General features: G+C 39.2%; 1 long non-coding RNA gene across 1 annotated transcript in view; it reads right to left on the reverse strand.

Moving 5' to 3' along the window:
• Positions 1-5,047: 5,047 nt before the first annotated feature.
• Positions 5,048-14,374, reverse strand: part of LOC115075595 — a 45,140-nt gene continuing 35,813 nt past the window's right edge. Inside the window, exon 3 of the long non-coding RNA XR_003852565.1 lies at positions 5,048-5,777. This is a non-coding gene — a long non-coding RNA (uncharacterized LOC115075595). The remainder of the gene's footprint in view (positions 5,778-14,374) is intronic.

The following is a 14,374-nucleotide window of genomic DNA, read 5'->3' on the forward strand; positions in this document are numbered from 1 at the left end:
CAACCCCCGATTTGTTAACAGTGTAGTGCGCGCACATGTAGGTAACATTTTCCATGAAAACATCCTACAGAACTTTAGGCAACTGATTTTACATTTTTCCAGTCATTTTTGTGCATTTGTTTTGAAGCCAAAGAAAATTAAATCCTTGGGTTAGTGATGGGCTATTTTAAAACTGTGCGATCGAATAGTGGCTTGAATGCTATTTTTGCCCTTAACATAATTTTGAGTGCTGAGGTCACAGATTGATTGGTGCGGTGTGTGTTTATGTGTGGGGGAGGAACAGAAGAGAAGATATAGGTTTAGAATAATTCCGGATACCCAAACTATGCTTTATCTGCTAAATCTGACTGCAAACCTCTAATTAGCTCATATCTTCTTAGAAATACAGAAGACATTGTGGATAGGGTAATGTGGAGAAAGGACGATCAGCCTCTGACTATTTTTCAGGATAAAAAGCAAAACAAGATGGAACCATTATTTATGTGCGTTAGACTGATGATCAGCATTCTATATAATAAACAAGAATGTTTGTTTCTGGGGGTTCTGTGATTGATGTGCCAGATCTCTCAAGCTATCTTTTATTTGTTCTTGCCACATTTGCTCAAATAATTGGTCTTCACTATAAATGTGGTTGCTCTCATCTGTCACTCACCATCACTCCCCTCCTCCGATGTTCCTTTCATATGGAAATATTATATAACATTTCCCACAGATATTGGACTAGCATGTTAATTAAAGCGAAGTTATCAGATCAGAATTTTACCTTTATTGATTATCCCATCTATACATATAAATGATTTAATTAGCTCCTGCTTGCAATAGATCAAACACAGGAGCTCATTCACTAAGCCGCACTACTTGGCCTTTACCCATCACATGAGATTGTTTCGGCAAGCCGAGTTTGTGATTTGTATCGTTTAGGGTGTGACCTGCGCACGCATGTTATAAAATTGGGAGGGAACTTTCCAACCCCCTACACTAACCTCCCTTCCCCTTACCTACCCACCCCTCTAACCCTAACCTAGTCCCCCCAGAAAGCAGCCCCCACAGGGAAATAATTTAAAATATAGAGCTGGCGCAATTTTAGTGATTGGGTGTCTAGTATATGCCCCATTAGATGTCCTAGGGAGTTTGGGTACATTTTTGTGAGCCAGGAATGCTCCTGCACCAGGATATCCAGTGTAATCAGGAATCTGTGCCAGACAATTCCTGCAGCTCACTATTTTACCTGCAATTCATTGCTCTTTCTTCCTAGCACTCTGAACAACAGGGGAGTTAATCCTATCAATCACTGTAGCCTGATAGGATAGACTGATGGACTCGTGGGAGTGAAATACCCAGTGTAAGATCACCAGAGAGTTTTGGAATATGTTAGAAATTAAGTAGAAGTAGCTGGCACCTGTTCCATGGAATGGGGAAGGCTGGTGAACACAGGATTATGGCACTATTTTTGTGAGGTCATCCGAGCAGAGATCTCGGGACCAAGAGTTTTTGGAAAAAAAAAAAAGGGGGGATTAGAGGGAGAAGATCGGTGTGACTGGACTAGGGCAGAGATGCTATGCTGGTCCATTTATACTCCAAGAGAAAAAAAAAAGAACTTAGAGTATTCAGCCACCAATTTAAAGAGGAACAACTGAAGAGGTTAGTATAATAGTATGCTAGTGTGTGCCTTAGGAAATTGAGAAAGGCACATAAGGTTTCTTTTGACTGAAAGTTAATCCTGATTCCTTATGTCAAGGTTCTCTCAACCTAGCTTGATGTTACCCAGGTAGAGAGTCCATCAAGCTAGGTTGAGAGAAGATTGTACAAATCTCATCATTGTCTGAGTTTCCTCACTCTGAAGGACATCAAATTTTCACAAGACTGCACTGTTCTGTCCGTATGTCTCACTCTGCATGTAAAAGTGACCCCTAATCCCTAACTTACTACCTAAACCTCACCTCAAGTTACTAGGTGGGCATAAATAGTTAACTACTACAAAAGTCTTGTAGTTATATTTATGCGCTCTCTCTCTCTCTCGTGTGTCTGGGATCCTTAAAAATGGTCCCCCAGTGGTTGAATGCAGGAAATACAACAGGTCTGGCACTTATCGCAGAATCTGAAATGGTATTGCAATTTGCGCTAACTTAGCTCTTTGCACAGGTAATTAGCGCAAATTGTGATAAATGCTATATTAGCATAAAACACGCCCCTTTTGCTATTGCATGTAGTACTTACCGCATTTTGATAAATCCACCCCTTAGTTACTTGCTTTCTTCCTTCCCATTGGAAAGGTAAATGATGTATCCCAATGGGAGGTGAAGTATCACTTCCCAATATAGATGAAGTATCATAGAGTATGTTTTAAAGGTTTTAGTCTTATCTCGTACTTCTTCCTAGCAAGGGTGATAAATCTTACTCCTCTTTCTCCTCACCTTCCATAGATATTCGTGGACCATGTATGTGTTTCATCTCTTCTCTTTTTCTCTTTCTTTCTCTCAGGATAGCTGGACATTATCCTCTCCTTGGATTCTGGTGATCTCAGGTTCTACTGGCAGGAAGGGAACCTTGTCCATTGATTACATGATTAGAAGAGAAAACTCAAAAAAGCTTAACAGAGTCCAAAAGGATTTGGCACTCCAAACTCAAAAAATTTAAAGGTGGCATGAGATGGTGTAAAAAAAACCCTCCCATCCAAAACAAAAGTCTCCGTGGAGCTTAAAGTTAAGAGCATAGCACAGGACATGCTGCCTCCTCAAAAGCAAACTGGATCCACAAAGGTAAAATGGTGCTCTCTAGAAAAACCCTGGGACAATTCCATTGCTAATTATCACATAGGGGAGTCACCAAATCTGTCTAATCCCATATCCAAATGCATAACCCTGATTCAGTATTAGTAGGGGACTAACAGGTTCCCTCCATATGTACACTGTGGAAATCTGCATGTAGCTTTTGCTGGATTAAGAGTGGGCAATTGTTACAGAGCCCTTTAATCCCAGTGAAGGGTGTTTGAAAAGTATTTGAAGTGATTTCTCAATTCTTTATACAAAGTTTATGTAGCAAGTCTTTTGTTCAACCATTTAATACTGTATGTTATAGGAAACTGTAGTTTCTTCTCTTTAAATAAAGAACTTTTAAGACACCACCTCTCATTTTGCATAAAGCAGAGAACCTGCTTGAGAAACATTGGTCTAGTGGGCAATAGAAAAATTAAGACAAAGATATAATAAAGCATAGATACAGAATTTACAATGTTCTCTAAAGTTATATTTGAATTGTAAGAGTCTGAAGGTAATCTCATTTCTACTCAACAAGTATATTCAACTTTATGACAACACAAAGTATTGCCAAAAGAAAAACAGAAGCATGAGAACAACAATAGCATTCATAGAATCATTCCTTGTAAAGACTCAGTAAATTCATAGCTTCCACCGTTTCCTGGATGACAAAAGGACCATTTATCACACCATGTGGAGTCCATGAATGTTTTATATATTGTGTTTTTAGTGGTGTGTGGCAGCTGATTGATAAATGTGCTTCAAATAGGAAAATGCCTTGTCATAATCTTTATCCTTTTGTTTTGCAACTGTCATCTAGTTCATCTCCATATGGTTAATCACTGACGTTATCCACTGCTTGAAGTCAGATTATTGTCAAGTAGTTTCTCAAGAATGCATCTCTTACATACAAGGAACAAATTTAAGTATCAGCAAACAAAAAGGGCAAACACTCAGCAAACCACTTGACGCTATTTCAAGTGTCGTTTGGCCAAGTATTTCAATGTCCTGCAACTTTGGGAAAAGAAAAAAAAAAAGATATATGCAATGCCACATGTAAAAAGTGCTATAGCTCTAATCCCCAGTTCTTAAAGTGTAGCACTTTGAGGTAAAAGTATCTAAAGATACAACAGCTTTTATTTGCATGTGTTTCTCAGCTGAAATATAATCCTAGGTCAAAAGTGGGCCTGTTTTCAAAGGGAAACTTCCTGCCACCAGTGCCAAGAAGATATTTGTACCCCACGTGCTTTGCAGGTGCAAAATATGCTGGGAACAGAATCTGCCAGGATTTCAAAACAAAATCCCCTTTTCCTCATAGGAAGGGGGGAGCAATTTTCAAAGGAGGTTAGCACAAGCTTTACTCGTGGAAGCCCTTTTGGAACTTGCCTTTTATGCCAAATTGCAGGTATTCATAAAACAAAAAAAAATCGAATAAAGAAGCATGAGCTTGTCAGAGGTGCTTATTTGCTTGAGCAAATCAGTACTGCATAGACATTTTTAATTTTGGGTTGGGTTTTTTTTTTTGTGTTTGTGTATCTATTTAAAATGAACAAAAACCTAAACAAGCATTCAAATTAAAAAAAAAAAAAAGAAAGAAAGAAAAACAAAGCATAAAAAAGTTGGACCCTGTAGGAGAAGAAAAAAAAATCCCTTCCAGCATATACTCCAATCCCCTTAAAGTCTCTGAATATTTTTCTCTCTCTGGTGAATCCTGTCCCACCGATGGAATGCTTAGTCATAGTGTCAGCAAACTGAGGCAGGCACCATTGTTGCTTTCATAGAAAATGATGCTAGCCTGGGTCTGGGCCTGGCCAGTGCCATTTTGTATGGAAGACATTGTCCTATGAAGGAAGAAAAATATGGGAAGTGGGTTTTAGGGCAGGATTATAGAGTGGGTCTGGGAGGAGTTTTTTCTTTTCTTGGTGGCAGTGAAAACTTTCTCTTAAATGAAAATCAGCAAAATTGTGTTTTTCTTTTGTTTTCTAATGGAAATGAATTGAAATCGAAACAGGAAATTGTTAAAATTTCACAATTCATGTCAAACATATGCATGCACCTTCTAGCTAAAGACCAACAGAAATGGAAACATTTTCATTTAAATTTATAAATGTTTATTTATTTATTTATTTATCTATCTATTTATTTATTTATTTATAAAAAATGTATATTCTACATAATTTTACCAAATTTGAATGCAGATTAGAAAAAAAACACTCATAAAATGTTTTAAATGAATAATGAATACAATCATACAAAATTCAAAATTAAATCCATTAAAAAACACTGTGCAAAACCATATCAACTACTGTGCCCTAGCTCACCTACTCCACATGCTTAATGAAATAATTCTGCTTTTACTAGCTTTCTAAATTTTAGATAATCTGGTTCCCTGCATAATCCGGCAGGTAGCTCATGCCACATAGTAAGAACACTGATATATTTGTGTTCTAGTTCCTAGAAATAGAATAGAAAGCATCAGCACAACTACATCATCATAGGCTACCATATGGGAGAGACCTAGATGCAATTCCTATACCTAACTCTGGTTTCCAAAACCTGTCCTAGTGACCCACAGCCAATCAGGTTTTCAGAATATCCACAGTGAATATGCACCAAAGGATGCAAATATATCTCATGCATATTCATTGTGGATATCCTGAAAATGGAATGACTATGGAATCAATAGGACAGGTGTGGAGACCACTGCGCTATTATCTATCTACTCATGGGTCTAGAAGGGGCTAAGGATACTGTGCCTTTTGGGGACAGGGCACAAAAGAAACACCTACCCATGTGGTTCAGGGTGCACATGCATCAAATTCTGCAGTAGATGTCCAGCTAGCCAGGACTGTTGATAAGATAGATGGGCTATAAAAATCAGAGAGTTGGTCCTCAAAGTGAAACCTCTCTTAAAGCCAAAATGTAGACCCATAGCACTTCTTTGGCAGTGAGGTTCTGGATGACAGATCCTGTCAGGGCTAGAAGCTCAGGTATAGAGGCAGACAAACGAGGTCAAGTCCCCTAAAAAATAATGCAATATATATTATGCTTCATTTAGAAAATAGTAGTGCCATCAGTACCAGTAGTGCAATCATTTTTCCCTTTCCATTAACGCCAGACAAAATAATCTAGAAATTATTTGTAAACAACATTCTTACATAACTTTTTTTTTTTTTTTTTACACAAAATCTATAGTACTGGATCTGAGATAAGGTCATTTTGTATATTACATTTGCACTGTTTATTCACCTATTGTACTCTAAGACACAATAGTAATTTAAAGTGATTCATTATTCCTATTAAAACAAACAATATCTTCAAATTGCTCAGCAAACAAAACAATTGCAAACAGTAAATTTAAACAGTAAAACTAGAAGCACGCATTGGGTAAATGTTATTTCCCTGTACAAAGAAAAGCTTTCGGCAAAGTGCTTAACTTAAACACAACAAAAGGCAATTTAATTTAGTAATACAGTCAGATGAAGAATGGAGACCTCAGGTTTAATAATGTGTGGGAGGATGGGGGGGAAAGACAAGCATATATCATCTGAAAAGATAATTATGAGAAACTATTTGGTATGATCCAGCTAAATCAAAGCTTTTAATGCTTTCTTATTCCTGTCAGAGAAAGGAGATTTAGTGCCTTAAAAATGGGGATTTTGCAGACTTCAGTGCCAAGAAAAAATGATTTGTCTCTTGATAAATGACTATTGGGCTTTCTACTTGAAATAAATACACTTACAGTGAAATAAATGCCAAGGAATAGCTAGAGAATTTATATTATTCGCTCGTGTCCGTCACCGGATTGGCTGAAAAGCGACAGTGCTATTAAAAATCTCTTCTAGTTTCCAGACATAAAGCCACAAAGGAGCCGTGGATGCTGTTTTTGAATGGGCATGATACGTGCACAAAAATAATGTTGCGAAAACCTCTAGTTTTTCCTCAACTGGGCATACTAGAGACTTCACACATTTTTTAGTTTCTGACATTTGCTGTTCAGGCACTGCTATTTATATGGATTTTCCATCAAACCATGTAAATAGAATATCTCCAATCTCTAATCACATCCTCATGGCTTTACAAAGATCGTGAAATCCATGAAAAGGCATACAAGTTCTACAAACAGATTGAGGATGGAAAATCCACAGATCCAGAGTAGGAGTGTGTTTTAACGAATGCAAAAAAAATCTAATAAATGAACTAAAAATGGCTACTAAAGAAAAAATGAGTGCCCATGAGCCTGACACAGCAGCCTAGCCCAGGGCTGGGCCCAGCACCTAGATCTAGTTCCCAGTGCCAAGAGCTAGCTTCAGGCCAAGCATGGCGTTGAGGCCTATCCTGAGGACTAGATCTGGGCCCGGCCAGTATTGCTAGTACATGGGAGGGAGCTCCTGTCTCTTTCATTGCTGGGGACGGGAAGAAGATAAGGAGGGATGAAGTGGGAACTACCCAGTCCCAGGCACTTGTCAAGGACCCAGCCCCAGTTCACTCTGGTCAAATCCTGGGACTAGGTCCTAGCACAGGGCCCAGAGCCAGGCTCGGCCCAGATTTAAACCTTTGTGCCAGGACTTAGGCCTTGTTATTGGACCCTGGCACAGGGCTAGTTCTTGGCTTCAGGCTTAGGCCTCAGCACCAAGTTCGGGTCATTTTTTTTTTGGTCCAAGAATGGCAGCTAGAGTTGCTGAGGCCCTTCTGGCTTTTTTTTTTTTGTTTAGCGCTTCATTTATTTTGATGTTTGCTTTAAGTTTGGCAAATTGAACCTGGAAAAAAAAACATTTAATAAACCAAATAAAATTGAATCCCCCCCCAACTGAAACAATGAACCAAATTGAAACTTTTGGGACTGCACATCCCTAATACAGAGAGAGAAGGTCATTTTTATTTTAGACAGCCCACCACTGAACGCCAATGGCCTCATTTTTGTTTCAGACAAAAGGAGGGCAAAAGTAAAACATGGCAAATAGTCTGAAAATTTAGTTTCCTAGCAAAATTTTGAAACCAAATCATTGGATAAAATGTGTGCAGTTTCCTGGATCTTCTATAAAGGATAAAATGCCACAGAAGAAATAATGAGTGCAGAGAAAAGTTTGTGTGAACACCACAGTGGAACTTCTGACCAATTCTTAAATTTGAGGTTTTCAGATTCTCCTTGGAAGGATGTGTTGTTTGGGTTTACTTCCCCTAAGGTCAACCAGACATATACAAATGTTGCTTGAAATAATGTTATTGTGATCAGATATCAGCATAGTTGGATGCTGTTAACTCAGCATATCTACTGGCTCGATATTGGGAGCTTCTGAGTTTTTGGCATTCTGGTTGTAAAAGCCAGAAGTTTAAATGCCAGCTGAAGATCATCCCCTCCTGTATAAAAATGCTGAGTGCACTCAATTAAAAAAATTATTGTGACTCCCCCCAAGATCTACACAGCTACTCCAGCAGAGATAGCACCGAAAATTCAGTATCATATTTCTGCCTACTTATCTGAAATTGCTGCCTGAATATCCGTCACCACCTGAACAAGGCCTCCTAAACAGCCTTCCTCCTTCCCTCTTTTTCTGACTATTGATGGTTCCTTCAGCTCGTAACCTTGGGATCATCTTTGATGCCCCTCCCCTTCCCTATGCACATGCAAAACACTGCGAAAATGGGACATTTCTTCGCCAATTGTAGCAGTTCCCAGGCTTGGACCTCAAGAGCCGCAGCACAACCGGGTTTTCAGGATAGCCATCAGTTTACATATCGTGCCTCCATCATATGCAGGCGAGTCTCATACATGTTTTTTGGGAAATCCTGAGGGCCCGACTGGGTTACAAGCCCTTGGGGACTGAGTTTGGGTGCCTCCGCTCTATAAATGCAAAAATTTGTCTCTTCTTTTTTGATCATTACCAAAATATTGATCCATTCTCTTATCACCTCCCACTTGTACTACAACATTTTTTTCTTTGCAGACCTCTCTCTGAACTGCACTGTAATCTGTTCAAAATTCAGGTGGACAGGTTTCTCCTTCAACATTACTACCACCTTATAACCCCTTTTCTCAATTTGCTACATTGTGTCCCTGTCCACTTCCACATGCAGTTCAAGCTCTTACTCACCTATAAATGAATTCATTACTAAGACTCCTCTACTTTCCCTACACCATTTCTTGTGAACTCCGTTCATCTAGCAAGTTATTAGATATGTGCATTAAAAACATTTCGTGCTGGTTTGTTTTTTGGTTCGGGGGTGAGCCATTTTGGTCCACCCCGAATCAGAAACTTTTTTTCCATTTCCAATTTTGTTTAAAAAAAAAAAAAAAAAAGAAAAAAAAGCCACAATCCTTCAAATTTAACTAAATGGAAAGCCCCTCACCCTCCCTGAGCTCCCGAGGCCCCCCCCCCCCCCGTTGGACCACCAGGGACATTGAGTGAGTCGTGGGGGGATCAGGAGGCTTTCCATTTAGTTAAATTTGAAGAATTGGGGTGGGTTTTTTTCTTTTCTTAGATGTTGCAGTTCCTGAAAAAAAATTATAGGAAAACCCATGAAATTATGGAAAACCCATATTGGGTTTTTTTCTTCCTGAAATGCAACGAAATAAGAAATAAAAGGCAAAATTTCCTATTTCGATGCAAAGAACTGCACATCTCTACAAGTTACTGTGATCTTTGCTCTCCTTCTCCACCATCAACCCCTGAAGCCATGCTTTCCACCTTGCTGCACAGAATGCCTGGAATAGACTTCCTGAATTGCTACGTCATGCTCCCTAAACATATTCAAATCCAGTTTGAAAACTCACCTTCCCATAGACTCGTTTGCATGTATTTTTGTCATAACTAGATTATAAGCTCCATGGAGCAGGGACTTGTCTTCTATGTGTATCTGTGGAATAGCACTTTAGTAGTAGTAATAAAATTATTGTTAATATTAATTGGTATCCAAACAAGAAGGCAAAATGGTCCTTATAATTACTGCTTTTGAATATTTTAGCTTTTTAGAGCATGTGGGTGGCCTGTAGACTGGGAAAGCTAATTAGAACTGTTTCCAAATAAGAAAAGAATAGGTAAGTGTTGACTTGCACGTAGTAGTGGCATAAAAATGTAGTATGAATTGGAATAACTGGTATTAAACAGGAAGAGAAAACCATGTTTCTGCTAAATCAACTGATCTCAAGCCAACTGCAGGAAATACCAGGCATTTAGACATAGGCAACCTAACCTAGTATGTAACAAAATAAAATTAATCTTTCATTTGTCTTGCTTCTCAATCCCTTCCAATTCGATAACAGCTATTATCAGCACATTCTGTCCCTAGCCAGAAAGACAGCAATAAGGATCCCTAAAGGCTTGGCACAATCATTAGCTAGCAGACCTTGCGACAAGGTGAAATACAGTACTGTACAGTATATGGATCAATTTTCCAGGAGTCTAAGATTCTCATGTTTGCAGCTACAAAGTGTATTGGCACGGGTCCCAGGAATGGCACATCCATTAACTGTGCATAGTTGTATTCAAGTTTTCTTACTTTTGCTGCTTGTTTCAGAACAATGGAATCACATTTTCATTGACTAATATAACCAGTATGCCTTAAATATTGTTGCGTTTCACATGTGAATGCAGTAGAGAAACAGTGACAATGGGCATTATGCAGCCCACCATGGGACAGAGAAACATTTATGGCCGAATGGTATTCACTCTTTTGGGTGAATACATTTAATTGTATCCTACATTTTGAAAATGCTCTTTTTAGACTGGTTCCTTCCTTTTTGCCTGTTATGACATATATAGGTAAATATATATAATGCTCATCAGCAACATCTGTAAGGGGACAGAGAAGCACACTGAGCGTGATCACAGCATGACATCAGTATAAAATATGGTTAAAAAGCTAAGAATGCTAACCTACAATTCAGTTCCTGCTGAGGACATATTAATGTACTCACAATCACTTGTGAGGCCTGCTCCATAGGAAATGATGGGGGAAACACACCATTAACACACACATAGAAAACCACCTATTTCCTGTCAAAGAAAAATCTCCTATACTTTATGAAGGTATAATAGAAAATCCATTTGCTCAATCCAAAAGTTCTATTCTAATGACATTATTTAATAATAATAATAACCAAACACAAATCTCCTTGTGTGGAGATTTGTGTTTGGTTAGGAAGGTATAAAGCATTATGATCTGCTCTCATGAAAGGTAAAGCAAGCTTGCTTACCTGTAAACCAAGTTCTGCATAGATAGCAGGATGAATTAACCATAATGTGTGGGTAATGTCATCTGATGGCACCAACACAGACCCAGTTTCAGAGCTCAGTAAAGAATTTTCTGAGAATGTGTGGTCATGAATATACACTTTCTTGTATGTCTCTCAGTCTATTCTGGAGTTTAAGCTTTAGTGAGATAATTGACTATCCATGGATGTAGGCAGATATTACGTGTGACTAATTCACCCTGCCATTTATGGAGATCCCTAGCAAACTTACTTTCATTCACAAAGATTTGATTTTATATTGTTTTAGGTATGAGATGGCTTGATTTTAAATGATTATTTTAATTGCTATTGATATTTTATATTGTTGTATGTATGATATGGATTTATATGAAATGATTGTAAACCAATGTGAAGGTTAAGTCTATACATCGGTATAGAAATAACTGGTAAATAAATAAAAATAAAAAATAGACAAGTAGGCATGAATTAGCCATAACACATGGGGAGTTCGAAGCTGAGTGTTGCTTAGCAGAGCAAGTACTTAAAAGCAATCTGATCCTACTAAGTAGAAAGTGGACTACTGGATGAACAGGATGCTCAGATCTGCTTGACCATAGTTACTGTTGTTGTTGTGGGACATAGACAGTACTGGGATGTGAAGCTGTGAACAGATGACAAAGTAGCAGCTTTGCAAATGTCTTCAATAGAAGTGGCCCTGACATGAGCCACTGAAGTTGCCATGGCTCCCACTTTATGAGCCTTGATAGAGTCTATAATCTGTAAGCCAGTCAGTATATAACAGTGTTCTATTTAATGTTCTAGCCAATTGGACAGTTTGTTTGGTATCTGCCCTTTCTATTTGGATCAAAGGATATGATTAGTTGAGAAGCTTGATGGTAGAGCTGAGTCTTTATCACATGGTCTTTATCACATGGTAGGAGCACAAGATGGTGCTGGCCATCCATTGCTCCTACCATGTGACAGGGGCTGACCAATGGCACCAGTAGCCTCTGTGACATAGTAATATCAAAGGCTATCGGTGCCATTTTGAATACCGGCAGCCGAAGGTGTGAGTGCAGGAGATGGCGCCCGGACCCCCCGCTGGACCACCAGGGAGTTTTGGTAAGTCTTGGGGGGGGGGGGTCAGGAGGGTGGGGGGTTGTAGTTAATTTAATTTTAGCTGGGAAATGAATAAGAATGAACACATTAATGTATCGGGGGGCCCCCCTTGCTGAATGCAACGTATCTGCCCCCCGATGAATACAAATGCAACGTATGGCGTCCCTCTGCACGTCCCTAGTTATCCATCTAAATGGCTTCTGAATATGGACCCCCTCCATCCTAGAGGAAAGGTGAGATTGGAGAGATATAATAGATACATTTAAATATCTCAGTTTCTATGCACAGAAGGCAAGCTTCTTTCACTAGAAAGAAGGCTCTAGAACGAGGGGTCATGGGATGATGGTAAAAGGGAGTAGACTCAGGAGTAATCTTAGGAATTATTTCTTTACAGAGAGGAAGGTGGATGAATGGAACAGCCTTCCAGTGGAGGTGATAAAGACAAAAACAGTATCTAGATTCAAGAAAGCATGGGATAAATACAGGGGACCTCTAAGGAAGTGATAGGAATTATAAAGCTAAATTAGTTGGGTGGATGGGCAGACTAGATGGGCCCTACTGTCTTTTTCTGCCATCATGTTTCTATGAGTAGGGGCTTGCATTTGGAAGAATTTAGAGGATGAAATGAGATTTTGGCAGAGGATTCTAAGCCCTAGTCCTTAGCCTGTCTCCCACTGAGAAGGTCTCAAAGGATAGAGAAGAATTCCAGCATGGAGTGCCTGGGAGTCCAGAGAGAGAGAGGGGAGATTCTTGCAGAATGTGATGGACCGATGTACTGGGTAGTGCTAGGAGAAAGAGTAGCCTGCCTGCCTGGGAAGGTCATTTGAGTCAAGGATTGACCCCGCTACCATCAGCCCATGACTCTACTGGCTTGCAGAGGGAAAGATTACAGTTACCAAAGAGATTTGGGGAGAGTCCAATGAGGAAGAGATTACCTTTCCCAATGAGCTGACCTGTTTGAAGAAGAGGTGGAAAGAGACTGATTTTGATCCTTGTGCTGTGAGTTTTTGTTGCAGTATTGGTGCACTACCCTGGGACAATAACTTTAAAATGAGCATGCGTGCACCCATATACACTGGAATTTCAAATCATCTGTGCAAGTGCGCACATATGATGTAAAATACACCTGACACCTATGCTCCTAATTTTAAGCAGTTATGCGGGGAAATGTTATCTGTATATCTTCCTTAGGAATTTGTTGGCTTTAATACGTGCAGTTAAACAGATTTTAAAAAACATTTGTGTGTGAAATCACCAGTTTAACCCATTAATCCATCAGTTTGCCCAGTCTATCTCTAGCTGATCCAGACACCACTGATTCTTCAGCCTACACTCCCCCCAGCTTACCCAGACTGCTCACCCAGTCATTTTAGTCCTAAAATGAGTTTTCTTCAAACTTACACCTCATCAAAAAGCAGAAGTAAATAAGCCCAATGCACACCGTGAGCCTGGAATTTAAAATCCAATTTTTCACTCATAAATATTGCCCACTCCCTGGAACACCTATGACATGCCCTAACTCCGCCTCTTTTTCCAGCACATCGGGTCGCTTGCACATGTGCAAAGATTTGTGTAATTTGGCCTTTTAAAAGAATGAGTTGCTCACTCTCAGCCCAGATTCTAGCATATATGGGCCTTTTAATGCGAGCAAGTCTTTTAAAATCCACTCCTAAGTACATTACGTTTGTGTTCTGCTACCTGTTTTTTCTTCAGTAAAAACTTTAATTTGAACTACAGTCTTGGGAATGAAGAGTGATTATTGGAACCTTTATGAGTGAATAAACCCTAAGGCCTTAAAAACTGTGTTTTTCCTTGAATGAGAACCCCAGAACAGCCTTAGTGCATTGACTAGTCCGTTGCCCTCCTTCTGCCCAGGCCCAGAACAGGATGGGGACTACACTTATTTCTGATGAACATCTGAGTGTGTGTGTGATAAGTGGCTGTAATGAATGTGTTCTTTGCTATGCATAAAGTCAAGGAACTACTTTGAGACATATTTTTAAGCTTACATGTGAATAGGAATGATGGGCTTGAGTGATGGAATATGCTTGTCCAGATTATGTGTGTTGCTACTGGGTTAACAAAGAGTATGTGAAGATAAAATAAAATGGTGAGTAGTGGGAGGACAGGGGGGAGGAGAGAGCAGGAGGCATATGTGGTAAGCGGCACTGTTAGGATGACTATAGAGATATAGTGTATGGCCAATTAATTTTTAAAATGATGAATACCACTTTCTTCTGTGGAAAAATATATTCTCTTTCCAAGCAACTTTTGTTATAAAAGAGTATAGTCAAGAGCTTTTGCA

The sequence above is a fragment of the Rhinatrema bivittatum genome, chromosome 14 (genome assembly GCF_901001135.1).
Source record: "Rhinatrema bivittatum chromosome 14, aRhiBiv1.1, whole genome shotgun sequence".
Taxonomy (NCBI): Eukaryota; Metazoa; Chordata; class Amphibia; order Gymnophiona; family Rhinatrematidae; genus Rhinatrema; species Rhinatrema bivittatum.